At 43.9% G+C, this 25,203-nt stretch overlaps 20 non-coding genes across 20 annotated transcripts; all 20 read left to right on the plus strand.

The window, feature by feature from the left end:
- Positions 1–323: 323 nt before the first annotated feature.
- TRNAG-UCC (transfer RNA glycine (anticodon UCC)) lies at positions 324–395 on the plus strand. Its single transcript has one exon. It is a non-coding gene; the product is annotated as a tRNA-Gly (tRNA).
- An 899-nt stretch (positions 396–1,294) lies between these two features.
- On the plus strand, positions 1,295–1,366 carry TRNAG-UCC (transfer RNA glycine (anticodon UCC)). Its single transcript has one exon. It is a non-coding gene; the product is annotated as a tRNA-Gly (tRNA).
- A 1,512-nt stretch (positions 1,367–2,878) lies between these two features.
- On the plus strand, positions 2,879–2,950 carry TRNAG-UCC (transfer RNA glycine (anticodon UCC)). Its single transcript has one exon. It is a non-coding gene; the product is annotated as a tRNA-Gly (tRNA).
- Positions 2,951–3,849: 899 nt separating this feature from the next.
- Positions 3,850–3,921, plus strand: TRNAG-UCC (transfer RNA glycine (anticodon UCC)). The gene has a single exon. It is a non-coding gene; the product is annotated as a tRNA-Gly (tRNA).
- A 1,512-nt stretch (positions 3,922–5,433) lies between these two features.
- On the plus strand, positions 5,434–5,505 carry TRNAG-UCC (transfer RNA glycine (anticodon UCC)). Its single transcript has one exon. It is a non-coding gene; the product is annotated as a tRNA-Gly (tRNA).
- An 899-nt stretch (positions 5,506–6,404) lies between these two features.
- TRNAG-UCC (transfer RNA glycine (anticodon UCC)) lies at positions 6,405–6,476 on the plus strand. Its single transcript has one exon. It is a non-coding gene; the product is annotated as a tRNA-Gly (tRNA).
- A 1,501-nt stretch (positions 6,477–7,977) lies between these two features.
- TRNAG-UCC (transfer RNA glycine (anticodon UCC)) lies at positions 7,978–8,049 on the plus strand. Its single transcript has one exon. It is a non-coding gene; the product is annotated as a tRNA-Gly (tRNA).
- An 899-nt stretch (positions 8,050–8,948) lies between these two features.
- On the plus strand, positions 8,949–9,020 carry TRNAG-UCC (transfer RNA glycine (anticodon UCC)). The gene has a single exon. It is a non-coding gene; the product is annotated as a tRNA-Gly (tRNA).
- Positions 9,021–10,518: 1,498 nt separating this feature from the next.
- Positions 10,519–10,590, plus strand: TRNAG-UCC (transfer RNA glycine (anticodon UCC)). Its single transcript has one exon. It is a non-coding gene; the product is annotated as a tRNA-Gly (tRNA).
- Positions 10,591–11,489: 899 nt separating this feature from the next.
- TRNAG-UCC (transfer RNA glycine (anticodon UCC)) lies at positions 11,490–11,561 on the plus strand. Its single transcript has one exon. It is a non-coding gene; the product is annotated as a tRNA-Gly (tRNA).
- A 1,501-nt stretch (positions 11,562–13,062) lies between these two features.
- On the plus strand, positions 13,063–13,134 carry TRNAG-UCC (transfer RNA glycine (anticodon UCC)). The gene has a single exon. It is a non-coding gene; the product is annotated as a tRNA-Gly (tRNA).
- Positions 13,135–14,033: 899 nt separating this feature from the next.
- On the plus strand, positions 14,034–14,105 carry TRNAG-UCC (transfer RNA glycine (anticodon UCC)). The gene has a single exon. It is a non-coding gene; the product is annotated as a tRNA-Gly (tRNA).
- A 1,512-nt stretch (positions 14,106–15,617) lies between these two features.
- On the plus strand, positions 15,618–15,689 carry TRNAG-UCC (transfer RNA glycine (anticodon UCC)). The gene has a single exon. It is a non-coding gene; the product is annotated as a tRNA-Gly (tRNA).
- Positions 15,690–16,588: 899 nt separating this feature from the next.
- TRNAG-UCC (transfer RNA glycine (anticodon UCC)) lies at positions 16,589–16,660 on the plus strand. Its single transcript has one exon. It is a non-coding gene; the product is annotated as a tRNA-Gly (tRNA).
- A 1,512-nt stretch (positions 16,661–18,172) lies between these two features.
- Positions 18,173–18,244, plus strand: TRNAG-UCC (transfer RNA glycine (anticodon UCC)). Its single transcript has one exon. It is a non-coding gene; the product is annotated as a tRNA-Gly (tRNA).
- Positions 18,245–19,143: 899 nt separating this feature from the next.
- TRNAG-UCC (transfer RNA glycine (anticodon UCC)) lies at positions 19,144–19,215 on the plus strand. The gene has a single exon. It is a non-coding gene; the product is annotated as a tRNA-Gly (tRNA).
- Positions 19,216–20,727: 1,512 nt separating this feature from the next.
- On the plus strand, positions 20,728–20,799 carry TRNAG-UCC (transfer RNA glycine (anticodon UCC)). The gene has a single exon. It is a non-coding gene; the product is annotated as a tRNA-Gly (tRNA).
- An 899-nt stretch (positions 20,800–21,698) lies between these two features.
- TRNAG-UCC (transfer RNA glycine (anticodon UCC)) lies at positions 21,699–21,770 on the plus strand. The gene has a single exon. It is a non-coding gene; the product is annotated as a tRNA-Gly (tRNA).
- A 1,512-nt stretch (positions 21,771–23,282) lies between these two features.
- Positions 23,283–23,354, plus strand: TRNAG-UCC (transfer RNA glycine (anticodon UCC)). The gene has a single exon. It is a non-coding gene; the product is annotated as a tRNA-Gly (tRNA).
- Positions 23,355–24,253: 899 nt separating this feature from the next.
- Positions 24,254–24,325, plus strand: TRNAG-UCC (transfer RNA glycine (anticodon UCC)). The gene has a single exon. It is a non-coding gene; the product is annotated as a tRNA-Gly (tRNA).
- The last annotated feature ends 878 nt before the right edge of the window (positions 24,326–25,203 follow it).

Consider the following 25,203-nt stretch of genomic DNA (forward strand, 5'->3'; position numbering starts at 1 on the left):
TGCTTTGAATTTCATTCTTCCCTTTTAGTTGTGCTATTATCTATCTCCTGGGCATTTCCTGGAATGTTCTCTCTTTCTCTTCCCTGCTTTGCTTCCCATGCTGCATCTATATGTTCATATCTATTATTTGTACTACTGCTTTCCATTCTTCTCTTCCGCACAGCTTTGACCTTGGTTTCAATCCCAGTTCCTTACCCTCTGCTAAAAACTTTCTACTGCTTTTCATGTTGGTATCTAAACCAAATGCACCGTTGAAGCTGGTGCAAGATAGACATTGCACTCAGGGTCGTAATGTTTAGAACCGAGAGCATACAGATCATAGGGCGTTGGTGGTATAGTGGTGAGCATAGCTGCCTTCCAAGCAGTTGACCCGGGTTCGATTCCCGGCCAACGCAGTACAAATACTTATATATTCTGCAAGCTGGATATATTTTAATGCAATATGTCACAAAATGGAAATATCATGAACAGATTAATCAGCCAGATATAAAAAAATAAACAAATACGTAGGCAAACATCTCGATCGCCCCTTCTGCTGTATTCATTGCCCTAATATATGATAAGTTCCATAAAGCAGAGTCACCACTCACATGTGCTGGTAATAAATATGTTACAGTGGGCAGACAATGAAAGGGCTGAGGCCCGACCAGACATTATAACTCCAGCATCTCTATGTTAAAAAGCATTTCTAGGCAATATCTAGCCTCTGAAAAAAATATGCAAGATCCACCGATAAATCTGGCAAAAGTCACTAACATTTTGGGCATACTTGTGCTCTCACCTGAATGTAGCGCCACCTTGTAGCCATCAGAGGTAACTGCAGCTCACAAAATGTTTCATAAGAGGGCAAGTTGAGAGGAATCCAAGAGGCAGATGTCCATAGAAAGAGCCTCTGACTACAGCAGGAAGGTTGGATGCTTCAAATTTGCATAGTTTCCTGTCCAACGTCCTCTCACGTCCCGAACGCCCACGTCACTCCACTGAATGCTCCTCATCTGCATAAAGAGAACACTTTCACAGAGGAGCAGAGTGGCGCAGCGGAAGCGTGCTGGGCCCATAACCCAGAGGTCGATGGATCGAAACCATCCTCTGCTAAATTTGCTTTATTTTCCTTCCAAGGACCAAGCTGTCATTTCCACGCTGCCAGAAAGGAAAAGCGCAAGCTTGCGCCAGCTATGTGAGAAAAGACTTCTCAACTATCTGTGTCTGCTGAAATACAAGAGAGGGATCGTCAAAGGATCCACCCTTTACTTTGAAAGTAAAGAGACACAATAATAAGCATAAATGACAGAGGGCGTTGGTGGTATAGTGGTGAGCATAGCTGCCTTCCAAGCAGTTGACCCGGGTTCGATTCCCGGCCAACGCAGTGCAAATACTTATGTATTCTGCAAGCAGGATATATTTTAGTTCAACATGTCACAAAATGGAAATATCATGAACAGATTAATCAGCCATATATATAGAAATTAAAAAATACGTAGGCAAACATCTCAATCGCCCCTTCTGCTATATTCATTGTCCTAATATATGATAAGTTTCATAAAGCAGAGTCGCATTTCACATGTGCTGGTAATAAATATGTTATTTTGGGCAGGCAATGAAAGGGCTGAGGCCCGACCAGACATTATACCTCCAGCATCTCTATGTTAAAAAGCATTTCTAGGCAATTTCTAGCCTCTGAAAAAAATATGCAAGACCCACCCATAAATCTGGCCAAAGTCCGTAACATTTTTGCATACTTGTGCTCTGACCTGAATGTAGCGCCACCTCGTAGCTGTCGAAGGTAACTGCAGCTCACAAAATGTTTTATCAGAAGGCAAGTTGAGAGGAATCCAAGAGGCAGATGTCCATGGAAAGAGCCTCTCACTGCAGCAGGAAGGTTGGATGTTTGAAATTTGCATAGTTTCCTGTCCAACGTCCACAACGCTCCCAAACGCTCAAAAGCCTCACACCGGGCAAGCCCTCACCGGGTAGATCTCTGGCTCCCAGGTAAAGCCAAATCCTGAGCATGTTAGCGCTAGTATCACAGAGAGAGATATAGAGGGTTCAAGAGCTGCTGTCTTGATAAATGTTTGAAACGGCTAGTGCCTGAGAGTGTCTGGCTTTCAGTTATGACTGATTGTGAGAGGGGAAGATTAAGTTTTTCTGCACCCAGCATGCCTTGCGATATACTTAGGCAAATGAGGTGAGAGCCCGACCAATCCCACTCTACTCTGCTGAATGCTCCTTATTTGCATAAAGAGAACACTTTCACAACGGAGCAGAGTGGCGCAGCGGAAGCGTGCTGGGCCCATAACCCAGAGGTCGATGGATCGAAACCATCCTCTGCTAATTTTGCTTGATTTTTCTTCCAAGGACCAAGCTGTCATTCCCAGGCTGCCAGCAAGTAAAAGCGCAAGCTTTTGCCAGCTATCTGAGAAAAGACTTCTCAACTATCTGTGTCTGCTGAAATACAAGAGAGGGATCGTAAAAGGATCCACCCTGTACTTTGAAAGTAAAGACACACAATAATAAGCATAAATGACTGGTGGGACCTTCAAACACTTTTCTGGGCATGCTTTGAATTTCATTCTTCCCTTTTAGTTGTGCTATTATCTATCTCCTGGGCATTTCCTGGAATGTTCTCTCTTTCTCTTCCCTGCTTTGCTTCCCATGCTGCATCTATATGTTCATATCTATTATTTGTACTACTGCTTTCCATTCTTCTCTTCCGCACAGCTTTGACCTTGGTTTCAATCCCAGTTCCTTACCCTCTGCTAAAAACTTTCTACTGCTTTTCATGTTGGTATCTAAACCAAATGCACCGTTGAAGCTGGTGCAAGATAGACATTGCACTCAGGGTCGTAATGTTTAGAACCGAGAGCATACAGATCATAGGGCGTTGGTGGTATAGTGGTGAGCATAGCTGCCTTCCAAGCAGTTGACCCGGGTTCGATTCCCGGCCAACGCAGTACAAGTACTTATATATTCTGCAAGCTGGATATATTTTAATGCAATATGTCACAAAATGGAAATATCATGAACAGATTAATCAGCCAGATATAAAAAAATAAACAAATACGTAGGCAAACATCTCGATCGCCCCTTCTGCTATATTCATTGCCCTAATATATGATAAGTTCCATAAAGCAGAGTCACCACTCACATGTGCTGGTAATAAATATGTTACAGTGGGCAGACAATGAAAGGGCTGAGGCCCGACCAGACATTATAACTCCAGCATCTCTATGTTAAAAAGCATTTCTAGGCAATATCTAGCCTCTGAAAAAAATATGCAAGATCCACCGATAAATCTGGCAAAAGTCACTAACATTTTGGGCAAACTTGTGCTCTCACCTGAATGTAGCGCCACCTTGTAGCCATCGGAGGTAACTGCAGCTCACAAAATGTTTCATAAGAGGGCAAGTTGAGAGGAATCCAAGAGGCAGATGTCCATAGAAAGAGCCTCTGACTACAGCAGGAAGGTTGGATGCTTCAAATTTGCATAGTTTCCTGTCCAACGTCCTCTCACGTCCCGAACGCCCACGTCACTCCACTGAATGCTCCTCATCTGCATAAAGAGAACACTTTCACAGAGGAGCAGAGTGGCGCAGCGGAAGCGTGCTGGGCCCATAACCCAGAGGTCGATGGATCGAAACCATCCTCTCCTAAATTTGCTTTATTTTCCTTCCAAGGACCAAGCTGTCATTTCCACGCTGCCAGAAAGGAAAAGCGCAAGCTTGCGCCAGCTATGTGAGAAAAGACTTCTCAACTATCTGTGTCTGCTGAAATACAAGAGAGGGATCGTCAAAGGATCCACCCTTTACTTTGAAAGTAAAGAGACACAATAATAAGCATAAATGACAGAGGGCGTTGGTGGTATAGTGGTGAGCATAGCTGCCTTCCAAGCAGTTGACCCGGGTTCCATTCCCGGCCAACGCAGTGCAAATACTTATGTATTCTGCAAGCAGGATATATTTTAGTTCAACATGTCACAAAATGGAAATATCATGAACAGATTAATCAGCCATATATATAGAAATTAAAAAATACGTAGGCAAACATCTCAATCGCCCCTTCTGCTATATTCATTGTCCTAATATATGATACGTTTCATAAAGCAGAGTCGCCATTCACATGTGCTGGTAATAAATATGTTATTTTGGGCAGGCAATGAAAGGGCTGAGGCCCGACCAGACATTATACCTCCAGCATCTCTATGTTAAAAAGCATTTCTAGGCAATTTCTAGCCTCTGAAAAAAATATGCAAGACCCACCGATAAATCTGGCCAAAGTCCGTAACATTTTTGCATACTTGTGCTCTGACCTGAATGTAGCGCCACCTCGTAGCTGTCGAAGGTAACTGCAGCTCACAAAATGTTTTATCAGAAGGCAAGTTGAGAGGAATCCAAGAGGCAGATGTCCATGGAAAGAGCCTCTCACTGCAGCAGGAAGGTTGGATGTTTGAAATTTGCATAGTTTCCTGTCCAACGTCCACAACGCTCCCAAACGCTCAAAAGCCTCACACCGGGCAAGCCCTCACCGGGTAGATCTCTGGCTCCCAGGTAAAGCCAAATCCTGAGCATGTTAGCGCTAGTATCACAGAGAGAGATATAGAGGGTTCAAGAGCTGCTGTCTTGATAAATGTTTGAAACGGCTAGTGCCTGAGAGTGTCTGGCTTTCAGTTATGACTGATTGTGAGAGGGGAAGATTAAGTTTTTCTGCACCCAGCATGCCTTGCGATATACTTAGGCAAATGAGGTGAGAGCCCGACCAATCCCACTCTACTCTGCTGAATGCTCCTTATTTGCATAAAGAGAACACTTTCACAACGGAGCAGAGTGGCGCAGCGGAAGCGTGCTGGGCCCATAACCCAGAGGTCGATGGATCGAAACCATCCTCTGCTAATTTTGCTTGATTTTTCTTCCAAGGACCAAGCTGTCATTCCCAGGCTGCCAGCAAGTAAAAGCGCAAGCTTTTGCCAGCTATGTGAGAAAAGACTTCTCAACTATCTGTGTCTGCTGAAATACAAGAGAGGGATCGTAAAAGGATCCACCCTGTACTTTGAAAGTAAAGACACACAATAATAAGCATAAATGACTGGTGGGACCTTCAAACACTTTTCTGGGCATGCTTTGAATTTCATTCTTCCCTTTTAGTTGTGCTATTATCTATCTCCTGGGCATTTCCTGGAATGTTCTCTCTTTCTCTTCCCTGCTTTGCTTCCCATGCTGCATCTATATGTTCATATCTATTATTTGTACTACTGCTTTCCATTCTTCTCTTCCGCACAGCTTTGACCTTGGTTTCAATCCCAGTTCCTTACCCTCTGCTAAAAACTTTCTACTGCTTTTCATGTTGGTATCTAAACCAAATGCACCGTTGAAGCTGGTGCAAGATAGACATTGCACTCAGGGTCGTAATGTTTAGAACCGAGAGCATACAGATCATAGGGCGTTGGTGGTATAGTGGTGAGCATAGCTGCCTTCCAAGCAGTTGACCCGGGTTCGATTCCCGGCCAACGCAGTACAAATACTTATATATTCTGCAAGCTGGATATATTTTAATGCAATATGTCACAAAATGGAAATATCATGAACAGATTAATCAGCCAGATATAAAAAAATAAACAAATACGTAGGCAAACATCTCGATCGCCCCTTCTGCTATATTCATTGCCCTAATATATGATAAGTTCCATAAAGCAGAGTCACCACTCACATGTGCTGGTAATAAATATGTTACAGTGGGCAGACAATGAAAGGGCTGAGGCCCGACCAGACATTATAACTCCAGCATCTCTATGTTAAAAAGCATTTCTAGGCAATATCTAGCCTCTGAAAAAAATATGCAAGATCCACCGATAAATCTGGCAAAAGTCACTAACATTTTGGGCATACTTGTGCTCTCACCTGAATGTAGCGCCACCTTGTAGCCATCGGAGGTAACTGCAGCTCACAAAATGTTTCATAAGAGGGCAAGTTGAGAGGAATCCAAGAGGCAGATGTCCATAGAAAGAGCCTCTGACTACAGCAGGAAGGTTGGATGCTTCAAATTTGCATAGTTTCCTGTCCAACGTCCTCTCACGTCCCGAACGCCCACGTCACTCCACTGAATGCTCCTCATCTGCATAAAGAGAACACTTTCACAGAGGAGCAGAGTGGCGCAGCGGAAGCGTGCTGGGCCCATAACCCAGAGGTCGATGGATCGAAACCATCCTCTCCTAAATTTGCTTTATTTTCCTTCCAAGGACCAAGCTGTCATTTCCACGCTGCCAGAAAGGAAAAGCGCAAGCTTGCGCCAGCTATGTGAGAAAAGACTTCTCAACTATCTGTGTCTGCTGAAATACAAGAGAGGGATCGTCAAAGGATCCACCCTTTACTTTGAAAGTAAAGAGACACAATAATAAGCATAAATGACAGAGGGCGTTGGTGGTATAGTGGTGAGCATAGCTGCCTTCCAAGCAGTTGACCCGGGTTCAATTCCCGGCCAACGCAGTGCAAATACTTATGTATTCTGCAAGCAGGATATATTTTAGTTCAACATGTCACAAAATGGAAATATCATGAACAGATTAATCAGCCATATATATAGAAATTAAAAAATACGTAGGCAAACATCTCAATCGCCCCTTCTGCTATATTCATTGTCCTAATATATGATAAGTTTCATAAAGCAGAGTCGCCATTCACATGTGCTGGTAATAAATATGTTATTTTGGGCAGGCAATGAAAGGGCTGAGGCCCGACCAGACATTATACCTCCAGCATCTCTATGTTAAAAAGCATTTCTAGGCAATTTCTAGCCTCTGAAAAAAATATGCAAGACCCACCGATAAATCTGGCCAAAGTCCGTAACATTTTTGCATACTTGTGCTCTGACCTGAATGTAGCGCCACCTCGTAGCTGTCGAAGGTAACTGCAGCTCACAAAATGTTTTATCAGAAGGCAAGTTGAGAGGAATCCAAGAGGCAGATGTCCATGGAAAGAGCCTCTCACTGCAGCAGGAAGGTTGGATGTTTGAAATTTGCATAGTTTCCTGTCCAACGTCCACAACGCTCCCAAACGCTCAAAAGCCTCGCCCTCACCGGGTAGATCTCTGGCTCCCAGGTAAAGCCAAATCCTGAGCATGTTAGCGCTAGTATCACAGAGAGAGATATAGAGGGTTCAAGAGCTGCTGTCTTGATAAATGTTTGAAACGGCTAGTGCCTGAGAGTGTCTGGCTTTCAGTTATGACTGATTGTGAGAGGGGAAGATTAAGTTTTTCTGCACCCAGCATGCCTTGCGATATACTTAGGCAAATGAGGTGAGAGCCCGACCAATCCCACTCTACTCTGCTGAATGCTCCTTATTTGCATAAAGAGAACACTTTCACAACGGAGCAGAGTGGCGCAGCGGAAGCGTGCTGGGCCCATAACCCAGAGGTCGATGGATCGAAACCATCCTCTGCTAATTTTGCTTGATTTTTCTTCCAAGGACCAAGCTGTCATTCCCAGGCTGCCAGCAAGTAAAAGCGCAAGCTTTTGCCAGCTATGTGAGAAAAGACTTCTCAACTATCTGTGTCTGCTGAAATACAAGAGAGGGATCGTAAAAGGATCCACCCTGTACTTTGAAAGTAAAGACACACAATAATAAGCATAAATGACTGGTGGGACCTTCAAACACTTTTCTGGGCATGCTTTGAATTTCATTCTTCCCTTTTAGTTGTGCTATTATCTATCTCCTGGGCATTTCCTGGAATGTTCTCTCTTTCTCTTCCCTGCTTTGCTTCCCATGCTGCATCTATATGTTCATATCTATTATTTGTACTACTGCTTTCCATTCTTCTCTTCCGCACAGCTTTGACCTTGGTTTCAATCCCAGTTCCTTACCCTCTGCTAAAAACTTTCTACTGCTTTTCATGTTGGTATCTAAACCAAATGCACCGTTGAAGCTGGTGCAAGATAGACATTGCACTCAGGGTCGTAATGTTTAGAACCGAGAGCATACAGATCATAGGGCGTTGGTGGTATAGTGGTGAGCATAGCTGCCTTCCAAGCAGTTGACCCGGGTTCGATTCCCGGCCAACGCAGTACAAATACTTATATATTCTGCAAGCTGGATATATTTTAATGCAATATGTCACAAAATGGAAATATCATGAACAGATTAATCAGCCAGATATAAAAAAATAAACAAATACGTAGGCAAACATCTCGATCGCCCCTTCTGCTGTATTCATTGCCCTAATATATGATAAGTTCCATAAAGCAGAGTCACCACTCACATGTGCTGGTAATAAATATGTTACAGTGGGCAGACAATGAAAGGGCTGAGGCCCGACCAGACATTATAACTCCAGCATCTCTATGTTAAAAAGCATTTCTAGGCAATATCTAGCCTCTGAAAAAAATATGCAAGATCCACCGATAAATCTGGCAAAAGTCACTAACATTTTGGGCATACTTGTGCTCTCACCTGAATGTAGCGCCACCTTGTAGCCATCGGAGGTAACTGCAGCTCACAAAATGTTTCATAAGAGGGCAAGTTGAGAGGAATCCAAGAGGCAGATGTCCATAGAAAGAGCCTCTGACTACAGCAGGAAGGTTGGATGCTTCAAATTTGCATAGTTTCCTGTCCAACGTCCTCTCACGTCCCGAACGCCCACGTCACTCCACTGAATGCTCCTCATCTGCATAAAGAGAACACTTTCACAGAGGAGCAGAGTGGCGCAGCGGAAGCGTGCTGGGCCCATAACCCAGAGGTCGATGGATCGAAACCATCCTCTGCTAAATTTGCTTTATTTTCCTTCCAAGGACCAAGCTGTCATTTCCACGCTGCCAGAAAGGAAAAGCGCAAGCTTGCGCCAGCTATGTGAGAAAAGACTTCTCAACTATCTGTGTCTGCTGAAATACAAGAGAGGGATCGTCAAAGGATCCACCCTTTACTTTGAAAGTAAAGAGACACAATAATAAGCATAAATGACAGAGGGCGTTGGTGGTATAGTGGTGAGCATAGCTGCCTTCCAAGCAGTTGACCCGGGTTCGATTCCCGGCCAACGCAGTGCAAATACTTATGTATTCTGCAAGCAGGATATATTTTAGTTCAACATGTCACAAAATGGAAATATCATGAACAGATTAATCAGCCATATATATAGAAATTAAAAAATCTCAATCGCCCCTTCTGCTATATTTATTGTCCTAATATATGATAAGTTTCATAAAGCAGAGTCGCCATTCACATGTGCTGGTAATAAATATGTTATTTTGGGCAGGCAATGAAAGGGCTGAGGCCCGACCAGACATTATACCTCCAGCATCTCTATGTTAAAAAGCATTTCTAGGCAATTTCTAGCCTCTGAAAAAAATATGCAAGACCCACCGATAAATCTGGCCAAAGTCCGTAACATTTTTGCATACTTGTGCTCTGACCTGAATGTAGCGCCACCTCGTAGCTGTCGAAGGTAACTGCAGCTCACAAAATGTTTTATCAGAAGGCAAGTTGAGAGGAATCCAAGAGGCAGATGTCCATGGAAAGAGCCTCTCACTGCAGCAGGAAGGTTGGATGCTTGAAATTTGCATAGTTTCCTGTCCAACGTCCCGAACGCTCCCAAACGCTCAAAAGCCTCACACCGGGCAAGCCCTCACCGGGTAGATCTCTGGCTCCCAGGTAAAGCCAAATCCTGAGCATGTTAGCGCTAGTATCACAGAGAGAGATATAGAGGGTTCAAGAGCTGCTGTCTTGATAAATGTTTGAAACGGCTAGTGCCTGAGAGTGTCTGGCTTTCAGTTATGACTGATTGTTAGAGGGGAAGATTAAGTTTTTCTGCACCCAGCATGCCTTGCGATATACTTAGGCAAATGAGGTGAGAGCCCGACCAATCCCACTCTACTCTGCTGAATGCTCCTTATTTGCATAAAGAGAACACTTTCACAACGGAGCAGAGTGGCGCAGCGGAAGCGTGCTGGGCCCATAACCCAGAGGTCGATGGATCGAAACCATCCTCTGCTAATTTTGCTTGATTTTTCTTCCAAGGACCAAGCTGTCATTCCCAGGCTGCCAGCAAGTAAAAGCGCAAGCTTTTGCCAGCTATGTGAGAAAAGACTTCTCAACTATCTGTGTCTGCTGAAATACAAGAGAGGGATCGTAAAAGGATCCACCCTGTACTTTGAAAGTAAAGACACACAATAATAAGCATAAATGACTGGTGGGACCTTCAAACACTTTTCTGGGCATGCTTTGAATTTCATTCTTCCCTTTTAGTTGTGCTATTATCTATCTCCTGGGCATTTCCTGGAATGTTCTCTCTTTCTCTTCCCTGCTTTGCTTCCCATGCTGCATCTATATGTTCATATCTATTATTTGTACTACTGCTTTCCATTCTTCTCTTCCGCACAGCTTTGACCTTGGTTTCAATCCCAGTTCCTTACCCTCTGCTAAAAACTTTCTACTGCTTTTCATGTTGGTATCTAAACCAAATGCACCGTTGAAGCTGGTGCAAGATAGACATTGCACTCAGGGTCGTAATGTTTAGAACCGAGAGCATACAGATCATAGGGCGTTGGTGGTATAGTGGTGAGCATAGCTGCCTTCCAAGCAGTTGACCCGGGTTCGATTCCCGGCCAACGCAGTACAAATACTTATATATTCTGCAAGCTGGATATATTTTAATGCAATATGTCACAAAATGGAAATATCATGAACAGATTAATCAGCCAGATATAAAAAAATAAACAAATACGTAGGCAAACATCTCGATCGCCCCTTCTGCTATATTCATTGCCCTAATATATGATAAGTTCCATAAAGCAGAGTCACCACTCACATGTGCTGGTAATAAATATGTTACAGTGGGCAGACAATGAAAGGGCTGAGGCCCGACCAGACATTATAACTCCAGCATCTCTATGTTAAAAAGCATTTCTAGGCAATATCTAGCCTCTGAAAAAAATATGCAAGATCCACCGATAAATCTGGCAAAAGTCACTAACATTTTGGGCATACTTGTGCTCTCACCTGAATGTAGCGCCACCTTGTAGCCATCGGAGGTAACTGCAGCTCACAAAATGTTTCATAAGAGGGCAAGTTGAGAGGAATCCAAGAGGCAGATGTCCATAGAAAGAGCCTCTGACTACAGCAGGAAGGTTGGATGCTTCAAATTTGCATAGTTTCCTGTCCAACGTCCTCTCACGTCCCGAACGCCCACGTCACTCCACTGAATGCTCCTCATCTGCATAAAGAGAACACTTTCACAGAGGAGCAGAGTGGCGCAGCGGAAGCGTGCTGGGCCCATAACCCAGAGGTCGATGGATCGAAACCATCCTCTGCTAAATTTGCTTTATTTTCCTTCCAAGGACCAAGCTGTCATTTCCACGCTGCCAGAAAGGAAAAGCGCAAGCTTGCGCCAGCTATGTGAGAAAAGACTTCTCAACTATCTGTGTCTGCTGAAATACAAGAGAGGGATCGTCAAAGGATCCACCCTTTACTTTGAAAGTAAAGAGACACAATAATAAGCATAAATGACAGAGGGCGTTGGTGGTATAGTGGTGAGCATAGCTGCCTTCCATGCAGTTGACCCGGGTTCGATTCCCGGCCAACGCAGTGCAAATACTTATGTATTCTGCAAGCAGGATATATTTTAGTTCAACATGTCACAAAATGGAAATATCATGAACAGATTAATCAGCCATATATATAGAAATTAAAAAATACGTAGGCAAACATCTCAATCGCCCCTTCTGCTATATTCATTGTCCTAATATATGATAAGTTTCATAAAGCAGAGTCGCCATTCACATGTGCTGGTAATAAATATGTTATTTTGGGCAGGCAATGAAAGGGCTGAGGCCCGACCAGACATTATACCTCCAGCATCTCTATGTTAAAAAGCATTTCTAGGCAATTTCTAGCCTCTGAAAAAAATATGCAAGACCCACCGATAAATCTGGCCAAAGTCCGTAACATTTTTGCATACTTGTGCTCTGACCTGAATGTAGCGCCACCTCGTAGCTGTCGAAGGTAACTGCAGCTCACAAAATGTTTTATCAGAAGGCAAGTTGAGAGGAATCCAAGAGGCAGATGTCCATGGAAAGAGCCTCTCACTGCAGCAGGAAGGTTGGATGCTTGAAATTTGCATAGTTTCCTGTCCAACGTCCACAACGCTCCCAAACGCTCAAAAGCCTCGCCCTCACCGGGTAGATCTCTGGCTCCCAGGTAAAGCCAAATCCTGAGCATGTTAGCGCTAGTATCACAGAGAGAGATATAGAGGGTTCAAGAGCTGCTGTCTTGATAAATGTTTGAAACGGCTAGTGCCTGAGAGTGTCTGGCTTTCAGTTATGACTGATTGTGAGAGGGGAAGATTAAGTTTTTCTGCACCCAGCATGCCTTGCGATATACTTAGGCAAATGAGGTGAGAGCCCGACCAATCCCACTCTACTCTGCTGAATGCTCCTTATTTGCATAAAGAGAACACTTTCACAACGGAGCAGAGTGGCGCAGCGGAAGCGTGCTGGGCCCATAACCCAGAGGTCGATGGATCGAAACCATCCTCTGCTAATTTTGCTTGATTTTTCTTCCAAGGACCAAGCTGTCATTCCCAGGCTGCCAGCAAGTAAAAGCGCAAGCTTTTGCCAGCTATGTGAGAAAAGACTTCTCAACTATCTGTGTCTGCTGAAATACAAGAGAGGGATCGTAAAAGGATCCACCCTGTACTTTGAAAGTAAAGACACACAATAATAAGCATAAATGACTGGTGGGACCTTCAAACACTTTTCTGGGCATGCTTTGAATTTCATTCTTCCCTTTTAGTTGTGCTATTATCTATCTCCTGGGCATTTCCTGGAATGTTCTCTCTTTCTCTTCCCTGCTTTGCTTCCCATGCTGCATCTATATGTTCATATCTATTATTTGTACTACTGCTTTCCATTCTTCTCTTCCGCACAGCTTTGACCTTGGTTTCAATCCCAGTTCCTTACCCTCTGCTAAAAACTTTCTACTGCTTTTCATGTTGGTATCTAAACCAAATGCACCGTTGAAGCTGGTGCAAGATAGACATTGCACTCAGGGTCGCAATGTTTAGAACCGAGAGCATACAGATCATAGGGCGTTGGTGGTATAGTGGTGAGCATAGCTGCCTTCCAAGCAATTGACCCGGGTTCGATTCCCGGCCAACGCAGTACAAATACTTATATATTCTGCAAGCTGGATATATTTTAATGCAATATGTCACAAAATGGAAATATCATGAACAGATTCATCAGCCAGATATAAAAAAATAAACAAATACGTAGGCAAACATCTCGATCGCCCCTTCTGCTATATTCATTGCCCTAATATATGATAAGTTCCATAAAGCAGAGTCACCACTCACATGTGCTGGTAATAAATATGTTACAGTGGGCAGACAATGAAAGGGCTGAGGCCCGACCAGACATTATAACTCCAGCATCTCTATGTTAAAAAGCATTTCTAGGCAATATCTAGCCTCTGAAAAAAATATGCAAGATCCACCGATAAATCTGGCAAAAGTCACTAACATTTTGGGCATACTTGTGCTCTCACCTGAATGTAGCGCCACCTTGTAGCCATCGGAGGTAACTGCAGCTCACAAAATGTTTCATAAGAGGGCAAGTTGAGAGGAATCCAAGAGGCAGATGTCCATAGAAAGAGCCTCTGACTACAGCAGGAAGGTTGGATGCTTCAAATTTGCATAGTTTCCTGTCCAACGTCCTCTCACGTCCCGAACGCCCACGTCACTCCACTGAATGCTCCTCATCTGCATAAAGAGAACACTTTCACAGAGGAGCAGAGTGGCGCAGCGGAAGCGTGCTGGGCCCATAACCCAGAGGTCGATGGATCGAAACCATCCTCTGCTAAATTTGCTTTATTTTCCTTCCAAGGACCAAGCTGTCATTTCCACGCTGCCAGAAAGGAAAAGCGCAAGCTTGCGCCAGCTATGTGAGAAAAGACTTCTCAACTATCTGTGTCTGCTGAAATACAAGAGAGGGATCGTCAAAGGATCCACCTTTTACTTTGAAAGTAAAGAGACACAATAATAAGCATAAATGACAGAGGGCGTTGGTGGTATAGTGGTGAGCATAGCTGCCTTCCAAGCAGTTGACCCGGGTTCGATTCCCGGCCAACGCAGTGCAAATACTTATGTATTCTGCAAGCAGGATATATTTTAGTTCAACATGTCACAAAATGGAAATATCATGAACAGATTAATCAGCCATATATATAGAAATTAAAAAATACGTAGGCAAACATCTCAATCGCCCCTTCTGCTATATTCATTGTCCTAATATATGATAAGTTTCATAAAGCAGAGTCGCCATTCACATGTGCTGGTAATAAATATGTTATTTTGGGCAGGCAATGAAAGGGCTGAGGCCCGACCAGACATTATACCTCCAGCATCTCTATGTTAAAAAGCATTTCTAGGCAATTTCTAGCCTCTGAAAAAAATATGCAAGACCCACCGATAAATCTGGCCAAAGTCCGTAACATTTTTGCATACTTGTGCTCTGACCTGAATGTAGCGCCACCTCGTAGCTGTCGAAGGTAACTGCAGCTCACAAAATGTTTTATCAGAAGGCAAGTTGAGAGGAATCCAAGAGGCAGATGTCCATGGAAAGAGCCTCTCACTGCAGCAGGAAGGTTGGATGCTTGAAATTTGCATAGTTTCCTGTCCAACGTCCCGAACGCTCCCAAACGCTCAAAAGCCTCACACCGGGCAAGCCCTCACCGGGTAGATCTCTGGCTCCCAGGTAAAGCCAAATCCTGAGCATGTTAGCGCTAGTATCACAGAGAGAGATATAGAGGGTTCAAGAGCTGCTGTCTTGATAAATGTTTGAAACGGCTAGTGCCTGAGAGTGTCTGGCTTTCAGTTATGACTGATTGTGAGAGGGGAAGATTAAGTTTTTCTGCACCCAGCATGCCTTGCGATATACTTAGGCAAATGAGGTGAGAGCCCGACCAATCCCACTCTACTCTGCTGAATGCTCCTTATTTGCATAAAGAGAACACTTTCACAACGGAGCAGAGTGGCGCAGCGGAAGCGTGCTGGGCCCATAACCCAGAGGTCGATGGATCGAAACCATCCTCTGCTAATTTTGCTTGATTTTTCTTCCAAGGACCAAGCTGTCATTCCCAGGCTGCCAGCAAGTAAAAGCGCAAGCTTTTGCCAGCTATGTGAGAAAAGACTTCTCAACTATCTGTGTCTGCTGAAATACAAGAGAGGGATCGTAAAAGGATCCACCCTGTACTTTGAAAGTAAAGACACACAATAATAAGCATAAATGACTGGTGGGACCTTCAAACACTTTTCTGGGCATGCTTTGAATTTCATTCTTCCCTTTTAGTTGTGCTATTATCTATCTCCTGGGCATTTCCTGGAATGTTCTCTCTTTCTCTTCCCTGCTTTGCTTCCCATGCTGCATCTATATGTTCATATCTATTATTTGTACTACTGCTTTCCATTCTTCTCTTCCGCACAGCTTTGACCTTGGTTTCAATCCCAGTTCCTTACCCTCTGCTAAAAACTTTCTACTGCTTTTCATGTTGGTATCTAAACCAAATGCACCGTTGAAGCTGGTGCAAGATAGACATTGCACTCAGGGTCGTAATGTTTAGAACCGAGAGCATACAGATCATAGGGCGTTGGTGGTATAGTGGTGAGCATAGCTGCCTTCCAAGCAGTTGACCCGGGTTAGATTCCCGGCCAACGCAGTACAAATACTTATATATTCTGCAAGCTGGATATATTTTAATGCAATAAGTCACAAAATGGAAATATCATGAACAGATTCATCAGCCAGATATAAAAAAATAAACAAATACGTAGGCAAACATCTCGATCGCCCCTTCTGCTATATTCATTGCCCTAATATATGATAAGTTCCATAAAGCAGAGTCACCACTCACATGTGCTGGTAATAAATATGTTACAGTGGGCAGACAATGAAAGGGCTGAGGCCCGACCAGACATTATAACTCCAGCATCTCTATGTTAAAAAGCATTTCTAGGCAATATCTAGCCTCTGAAAAAAATATGCAAGATCCACCGATAAATCTGGCAAAAGTCACTAACATTTTGGGCATACTTGTGCTCTCACCTGAATGTAGCGCCACCTTGTAGCCATCGGAGGTAACTGCAGCTCACAAAATGTTTCATAAGAGGGCAAGTTGAGAGGAATCCAAGAGGCAGATGTCCATAGAAAGAGCCTCTGACAACAGCAGGAAGGTTGGATGCTTCAAATTTGCATAGTTTCCTGTCCAACGTCCTCTCACGTCCCGAACGCCCACGTCACTCCGCTGAATGCTCCTCATCTGCATAAAGAGAACACTTTCACAGAGGAGCAGAGTGGCACAGCGGAAGCGTGCTGGGCCCATAACCCAGAGGTCGATGGATCGAAACCATCCTCTGCTAAATTTGCTTTATTTTCCTTCCAAGGACCAAGCTGTCATTTCCACGCTGCCAGAAAGGAAAAGCGCAAGCTTGCGCCAGCTATGTGAGAAAAGACTTCTCAACTATCTGTGTCTGCTGAAATACAAGAGAGGGATCGTCAAAGGATCCACCCTTTACTTTGAAAGTAAAGAGACACAATAATAAGCATAAATGACAGAGGGCGTTGGTGGTATAGTGGTGAGCATAGCTGCCTTCCAAGCAGTTGACCCGGGTTCGATTCCCGGCCAACGCAGTGCAAATACTTATGTATTCTGCAAGCAGGATATATTTTAGTTCAACATGTCACAAAATGGAAATATCATGAACAGATTAATCAGCCATATATATAGAAATTAAAAAATACGTAGGCAAACATCTCAATCGCCCCTTCTGCTATATTCATTGTCCTAATATATGATAAGTTTCATAAAGCAGAGTCGCCATTCACATGTGCTGGTAATAAATATGTTATTTTGGGCAGGCAATGAAAGGGCTGAGGCCCGACCAGACATTATACCTCCAGCATCTCTATGTTAAAAAGCATTTCTAGGCAATTTCTAGCCTCTGAAAAAAATATGCAAGACCCACCGATAAATCTGGCCAAAGTCCGTAACATTTTTGCATACTTGTGCTCTGACCTGAATGTAGCGCCACCTCGTAGCTGTCGAAGGTAACTGCAGCTCACAAAATGTTTTATCAGAAGGCAAGTTGAGAGGAATCCAAGAGGCAGATGTCCATGGAAAGAGCCTCTCACTGCAGCAGGAAGGTTGGATGCTTGAAATTTGCATAGTTTCCTGTCCAACGTCCCGAACGCTCCCAAACGCTCAAAAGCCTCACACCGGGCAAGCCCTCACCGGGTAGATCTCTGGCTCCCAGGTAAAGCCAAATCCTGAGCATGTTAGCGCTAGTATCACAGAGAGAGATATAGAGGGTTCAAGAGCTGCTGTCTTGATAAATGTTTGAAACGGCTAGTGCCTGAGAGTGTCTGGCTTTCAGTTATGACTGATTGTTAGAGGGGAAGATTAAGTTTTTCTGCACCCAGCATGCCTTGCGATATACTTAGGCAAATGAGGTGAGAGCCCGACCAATCCCACTCTACTCTGCTGAATGCTCCTTATTTGCATAAAGAGAACACTTTCACAACGGAGCAGAGTGGCGCAGCGGAAGCGTGCTGGGCCCATAACCCAGAGGTCGATGGATCGAAACCATCCTCTGCTAATTTTGCTTGATTTTTCTTCCAAGGACCAAGCTGTCATTCCCAGGCTGCCAGCAAGTAAAAGCGCAAGCTTTTGCCAGCTATGTGAGAAAAGACTTCTCAACTATCTGTGTCTGCTGAAATACAAGAGAGGGATCGTAAAAGGATCCACCCTGTACTTTGAAAGTAAAGACACACAATAATAAGCATAAATGACTGGTGGGACCTTCAAACACTTTTCTGGGCATGCTTTGAATTTCATTCTTCCCTTTTAGTTGTGCTATTATCTATCTCCTGGGCATTTCCTGGAATGTTCTCTCTTTCTCTTCCCTGCTTTGCTTCCCATGCTGCATCTATATGTTCATATCTATTATTTGTACTACTGCTTTCCATTCTTCTCTTCCGCACAGCTTTGACCTTGGTTTCAATCCCAGTTCCTTACCCTCTGCTAAAAACTTTCTACTGCTTTTCATGTTGGTATCTAAACCAAATGCACCGTTGAAGCTGGTGCAAGATAGACATTGCACTCAGGGTCGTAATGTTTAGAACCGAGAGCATACAGATCATAGGGCGTTGGTGGTATAGTGGTGAGCATAGCTGCCTTCCAAGCAGTTGACCCGGGTTCGATTCCCGGCCAACGCAGTACAAATACTTATATATTCTGCAAGCTGGATATATTTTAATGCAATATGTCACAAAATGGAAATATCATGAACAGATTAATCAGCCAGATATAAAAAAATAAACAAATACGTAGGCAAACATCTCGATCGCCCCTTCTGCTATATTCATTGCCCTAATATATGATAAGTTCCATAAAGCAGAGTCACCACTCACATGTGCTGGTAATAAATATGTTACAGTGGGCAGACAATGAAAGGGCTGAGGCCCGACCAGACATTATAACTCCAGCATCTCTATGTTAAAAAGCATTTCTAGGCAATATCTAGCCTCTGAAAAAAATATGCAAGATCCACCGATAAATCTGGCAAAAGTCACTAACATTTTGGGCATACTTGTGCTCTCACCTGAATGTAGCGCCACCTTGTAGCCATCGGAGGTAACTGCAGCTCACAAAATGTTTCATAAGAGGGCAAGTTGAGAGGAATCCAAGAGGCAGATGTCCATAGAAAGAGCCTCTGACTACAGCAGGAAGGTTGGATGCTTCAAATTTGCATAGTTTCCTGTCCAACGTCCTCTCACGTCCCGAACGCCCACGTCACTCCACTGAATGCTCCTCATCTGCATAAAGAGAACACTTTCACAGAGGAGCAGAGTGGCGCAGCGGAAGCGTGCTGGGCCCATAACCCAGAGGTCGATGGATCGAAACCATCCTCTGCTAAATTTGCTTTATTTTCCTTCCAAGGACCAAGCTGTCATTTCCACGCTGCCAGAAAGGAAAAGCGCAAGCTTGCGCCAGCTATGTGAGAAAAGACTTCTCAACTATCTGTGTCTGCTGAAATACAAGAGAGGGATCGTCAAAGGATCCACCCTTTACTTTGAAAGTAAAGAGACACAATAATAAGCATAAATGACAGAGGGCGTTGGTGGTATAGTGGTGAGCATAGCTGCCTTCCATGCAGTTGACCCGGGTTCGATTCCCGGCCAACGCAGTGCAAATACTTATGTATTCTGCAAGCAGGATATATTTTAGTTCAACATGTCACAAAATGGAAATATCATGAACAGATTAATCAGCCATATATATAGAAATTAAAAAATACGTAGGCAAACATCTCAATCGCCCCTTCTGCTATATTCATTGTCCTAATATATGATAAGTTTCATAAAGCAGAGTCGCCATTCACATATGCTGGTAATAAATATGTTATTTTGGGCAGGCAATGAAAGGGCTGAGGCCCGACCAGACATTATACCTCCAGCATCTCTATGTTAAAAAGCATTTCTAGGCAATTTCTAGCCTCTGAAAAAAATATGCAAGACCCACCGATAAATCTGGCCAAAGTCCGTAACATTTTTGCATACTTGTGCTCTGACCTGAATGTAGCGCCACCTCGTAGCTGTCGAAGGTAACTGCAGCTCACAAAATGTTTTATCAGAAGGCAAGTTGAGAGGAATCCAAGAGGCAGATGTCCATGGAAAGAGCCTCTCACTGCAGCAGGAAGGTTGGATGCTTGAAATTTGCATAGTTTCCTGTCCAACGTCCCGAACGCTCCCAAACGCTCAAAAGCCTCACACCGGGCAAGCCCTCACCGGGTAGATCTCTGGCTCCCAGGTAAAGCCAAATCCTGAGCATGTTAGCGCTAGTATCACAGAGAGAGATATAGAGGGTTCAAGAGCTGCTGTCTTGATAAATGTTTGAAACGGCTAGTGCCTGAGAGTGTCTGGCTTTCAGTTATGACTGATTGTTAGAGGGGAAGATTAAGTTTTTCTGCACCCAGCATGCCTTGCGATATACTTAGGCAAATGAGGTGAGAGCCCGACCAATCCCACTCTACTCTGCTGAATGCTCCTTATTTGCATAAAGAGAACACTTTCACAACGGAGCAGAGTGGCGCAGCGGAAGCGTGCTGGGCCCATAACCCAGAGGTCGATGGATCGAAACCATCCTCTGCTAATTTTGCTTGATTTTTCTTCCAAGGACCAAGCTGTCATTCCCAGGCTGCCAGCAAGTAAAAGCGCAAGCTTTTGCCAGCTATGTGAGAAAAGACTTCTCAACTATCTGTGTCTGCTGAAATACAAGAGAGGGATCGTAAAAGGATCCACCCTGTACTTTGAAAGTAAAGACACACAATAATAAGCATAAATGACTGGTGGGACCTTCAAACACTTTTCTGGGCATGCTTTGAATTTCATTCTTCCCTTTTAGTTGTGCTATTATCTATCTCCTGGGCATTTCCTGGAATGTTCTCTCTTTCTCTTCCCTGCTTTGCTTCCCATGCTGCATCTATATGTTCATATCTATTATTTGTACTACTGCTTTCCATTCTTCTCTTCCGCACAGCTTTGACCTTGGTTTCAATCCCAGTTCCTTACCCTCTGCTAAAAACTTTCTACTGCTTTTCATGTTGGTATCTAAACCAAATGCACCGTTGAAGCTGGTGCAAGATAGACATTGCACTCAGGGTCGTAATGTTTAGAACCGAGAGCATACAGATCATAGGGCGTTGGTGGTATAGTGGTGAGCATAGCTGCCTTCCAAGCAGTTGACCCGGGTTCGATTCCCGGCCAACGCAGTACAAATACTTATATATTCTGCAAGCTGGATATATTTTAATGCAATATGTCACAAAATGGAAATATCATGAACAGATTAATCAGCCAGATATAAAAAAATAAACAAATACGTAGGCAAACATCTCGATCGCCCCTTCTGCTATATTCATTGCCCTAATATATGATAAGTTCCATAAAGCAGAGTCACCACTCACATGTGCTGGTAATAAATATGTTACAGTGGGCAGACAATGAAAGGGCTGAGGCCCGACCAGACATTATAACTCCAGCATCTCTATGTTAAAAAGCATTTCTAGGCAATATCTAGCCTCTGAAAAAAATATGCAAGATCCACCGATAAATCTGGCAAAAGTCACTAACATTTTGGGCATACTTGTGCTCTCACCTGAATGTAGCGCCACCTTGTAGCCATCGGAGGTAACTGCAGCTCACAAAATGTTTCATAAGAGGGCAAGTTGAGAGGAATCCAAGAGGCAGATGTCCATAGAAAGAGCCTCTGACTACAGCAGGAAGGTTGGATGCTTCAAATTTGCATAGTTTCCTGTCCAACGTCCTCTCACGTCCCGAACGCCCACGTCACTCCACTGAATGCTCCTCATCTGCATAAAGAGAACACTTTCACAGAGGAGCAGAGTGGCGCAGCGGAAGCGTGCTGGGCCCATAACCCAGAGGTCGATGGATCGAAACCATCCTCTGCTAAATTTGCTTTATTTTCCTTCCAAGGACCAAGCTGTCATTTCCACGCTGCCAGAAAGGAAAAGCGCAAGCTTGCGCCAGCTATGTGAGAAAAGACTTCTCAACTATCTGTGTCTGCTGAAATACAAGAGAGGGATCGTCAAAGGATCCACCCTTTACTTTGAAAGTAAAGAGACACAATAATAAGCATAAATGACAGAGGGCGTTGGTGGTATAGTGGTGAGCATAGCTGCCTTCCATGCAGTTGACCCGGGTTCGATTCCCGGCCAACGCAGTGCAAATACTTATGTATTCTGCAAGCAGGATATATTTTAGTTCAACATGTCACAAAATGGAAATATCATGAACAGATTAATCAGCCATATATATAGAAATTAAAAAATACGTAGGCAAACATCTCAATCGCCCCTTCTGCTATATTCATTGTCCTAATATATGATAAGTTTCATAAAGCAGAGTCGCCATTCACATATGCTGGTAATAAATATGTTATTTTGGGCAGGCAATGAAAGGGCTGAGGCCCGACCAGACATTATACCTCCAGCATCTCTATGTTAAAAAGCATTTCTAGGCAATTTCTAGCCTCTGAAAAAAATATGCAAGACCCACCGATAAATCTGGCCAAAGTCCGTAACATTTTTGCATACTTGTGCTCTGACCTGAATGTAGCGCCACCTCGTAGCTGTCGAAGGTAACTGCAGCTCACAAAATGTTTTATCAGAAGGCAAGTTGAGAGGAATCCAAGAGGCAGATGTCCATGGAAAGAGCCTCTCACTGCAGCAGGAAGGTTGGATGCTTGAAATTTGCATAGTTTCCTGTCCAACGTCCCGAACGCTCCCAAACGCTCAAAAGCCTCACACCGGGCAAGCCCTCACCGGGTAGATCTCTGGCTCCCAGGTAAAGCCAAATCCTGAGCATGTTAGCGCTAGTATCACAGAGAGAGATATAGAGGGTTCAAGAGCTGCTGTCTTGATAAATGTTTGAAACGGCTAGTGCCTGAGAGTGTCTGGCTTTCAGTTATGACTGATTGTTAGAGGGGAAGATTAAGTTTTTCTGCACCCAGCATGCCTTGCGATATACTTAGGCAAATGAGGTGAGAGCCCGACCAATCCCACTCTACTCTGCTGAATGCTCCTTATTTGCATAAAGAGAACACTTTCACAACGGAGCAGAGTGGCGCAGCGGAAGCGTGCTGGGCCCATAACCCAGAGGTCGATGGATCGAAACCATCCTCTGCTAATTTTGCTTGATTTTTCTTCCAAGGACCAAGCTGTCATTCCCAGGCTGCCAGCAAGTAAAAGCGCAAGCTTTTGCCAGCTATGTGAGAAAAGACTTCTCAACTATCTGTGTCTGCTGAAATACAAGAGAGGGATCGTAAAAGGATCCACCCTGTACTTTGAAAGTAAAGACACACAATAATAAGCATAAATGACTGGTGGGACCTTCAAACACTTTTCTGGGCATGCTTTGAATTTCATTCTTCCCTTTTAGTTGTGCTATTATCTATCTCCTGGGCATTTCCTGGAATGTTCTCTCTTTCTCTTCCCTGCTTTGCTTCCCATGCTGCATCTATATGTTCATATCTATTATTTGTACTACTGCTTTCCATTCTTCTCTTCCGCACAGCTTTGACCTTGGTTTCAATCCCAGTTCCTTACCCTCTGCTAAAAACTTTCTACTGCTTTTCATGTTGGTATCTAAACCAAATGCACCGTTGAAGCTGGTGCAAGATAGACATTGCACTCAGGGTCGTAATGTTTAGAACCGAGAGCATACAGATCATAGGGCGTTGGTGGTATAGTGGTGAGCATAGCTGCCTTCCAAGCAGTTGACCCGGGTTCGATTCCCAGCCAACGCAGTACAAATACTTATATATTCTGCAAGCTGGATATATTTTAATGCAATATGTCACAAAATGGAAATATCATGAACAGATTAATCAGCCAGATATAAAAAAATAAACAAATACGTAGGCAAACATCTCGATCGCCCCTTCTGCTATATTCATTGCCCTAATATATGATAAGTTCCATAAAGCAGAGTCACCACTCACATGTGCTGGTAATAAATATGTTACAGTGGGCAGACAATGAAAGGGCTGAGGCCCGACCAGACATTATAACTCCAGCATCTCTATGTTAAAAAGCATTTCTAGGCAATATCTAGCCTCTGAAAAAAATATGCAAGATCCACCGATAAATCTGGCAAAAGTCACTAACATTTTGGGCATACTTGTGCTCTCACCTGAATGTAGCGCCACCTTGTAGCCATCGGAGGTAACTGCAGCTCACAAAATGTTTCATAAGAGGGCAAGTTGAGAGGAATCCAAGAGGCAGATGTCCATAGAAAGAGCCTCTGACAACAGCAGGAAGGTTGGATGCTTCAAATTTGCATAGTTTCCTGTCCAACGTCCTCTCACGTCCCGAACGCCCACGTCACTCCACTGAATGCTCCTCATCTGCATAAAGAGAACACTTTCACAGAGGAGCAGAGTGGCACAGCGGAAGCGTGCTGGGCCCATAACCCAGAGGTCGATGGATCGAAACCATCCTCTGCTAAATTTGCTTTATTTTCCTTCCAAGGACCAAGCTGTCATTTCCACGCTGCCAGAAAGGAAAAGCGCAAGCTTGCGCCAGCTATGTGAGAAAAGACTTCTCAACTATCTGTGTCTGCTGAAATACAAGAGAGGGATCGTCAAAGGATCCACCCTTTACTTTGAAAGTAAAGAGACACAATAATAAGCATAAATGACAGAGGGCGTTGGTGGTATAGTGGTGAGCATAGCTGCCTTCCAAGCAGTTGACCCGGGTTCGATTCCCGGCCAACGCAGTGCAAATACTTATGTATTCTGCAAGCAGGATATATTTTAGTTCAACATGTCACAAAATGGAAATATCATGAACAGATTAATCAGCCATATATATAGAAATTAAAAAATACGTAGGCAAACATCTCAATCGCCCCTTCTGCTATATTCATTGTCCTAATATATGATAAGTTTCATAAAGCAGAGTCGCCATTCACATGTGCTGGTAATAAATATGTTATTTTGGGCAGGCAATGAAAGGGCTGAGGCCCGACCAGACATTATACCTCCAGCATCTCTATGTTAAAAAGCATTTCTAGGCAATTTCTAGCCTCTGAAAAAAATATGCAAGACCCACCGATAAATCTGGCCAAAGTCCGTAACATTTTTGCATACTTGTGCTCTGACCTGAATGTAGCGCCACCTCGTAGCTGTCGAAGGTAACTGCAGCTCACAAAATGTTTTATCAGAAGGCAAGTTGAGAGGAATCCAAGAGGCAGATGTCCATGGAAAGAGCCTCTCACTGCAGCAGGAAGGTTGGATGCTTGAAATTTGCATAGTTTCCTGTCCAACGTCCCGAACGCTCCCAAACGCTCAAAAGCCTCACACCGGGCAAGCCCTCACCGGGTAGATCTCTGGCTCCCAGGTAAAGCCAAATCCTGAGCATGTTAGCGCTAGTATCACAGAGAGAGATATAGAGGGTTCAAGAGCTGCTGTCTTGATAAATGTTTGAAACGGCTAGTGCCTGAGAGTGTCTGGCTTTCAGTTATGACTGATTGTTAGAGGGGAAGATTAAGTTTTTCTGCACCCAGCATGCCTTGCGATATACTTAGGCAAATGAGGTGAGAGCCCGACCAATCCCACTCTACTCTGCTGAATGCTCCTTATTTGCATAAAGAGA

Source organism: Lissotriton helveticus, chromosome 11, assembly GCF_964261635.1.
Source record: "Lissotriton helveticus chromosome 11, aLisHel1.1, whole genome shotgun sequence".
Classification (NCBI taxonomy): Eukaryota; Metazoa; Chordata; class Amphibia; order Caudata; family Salamandridae; genus Lissotriton; species Lissotriton helveticus.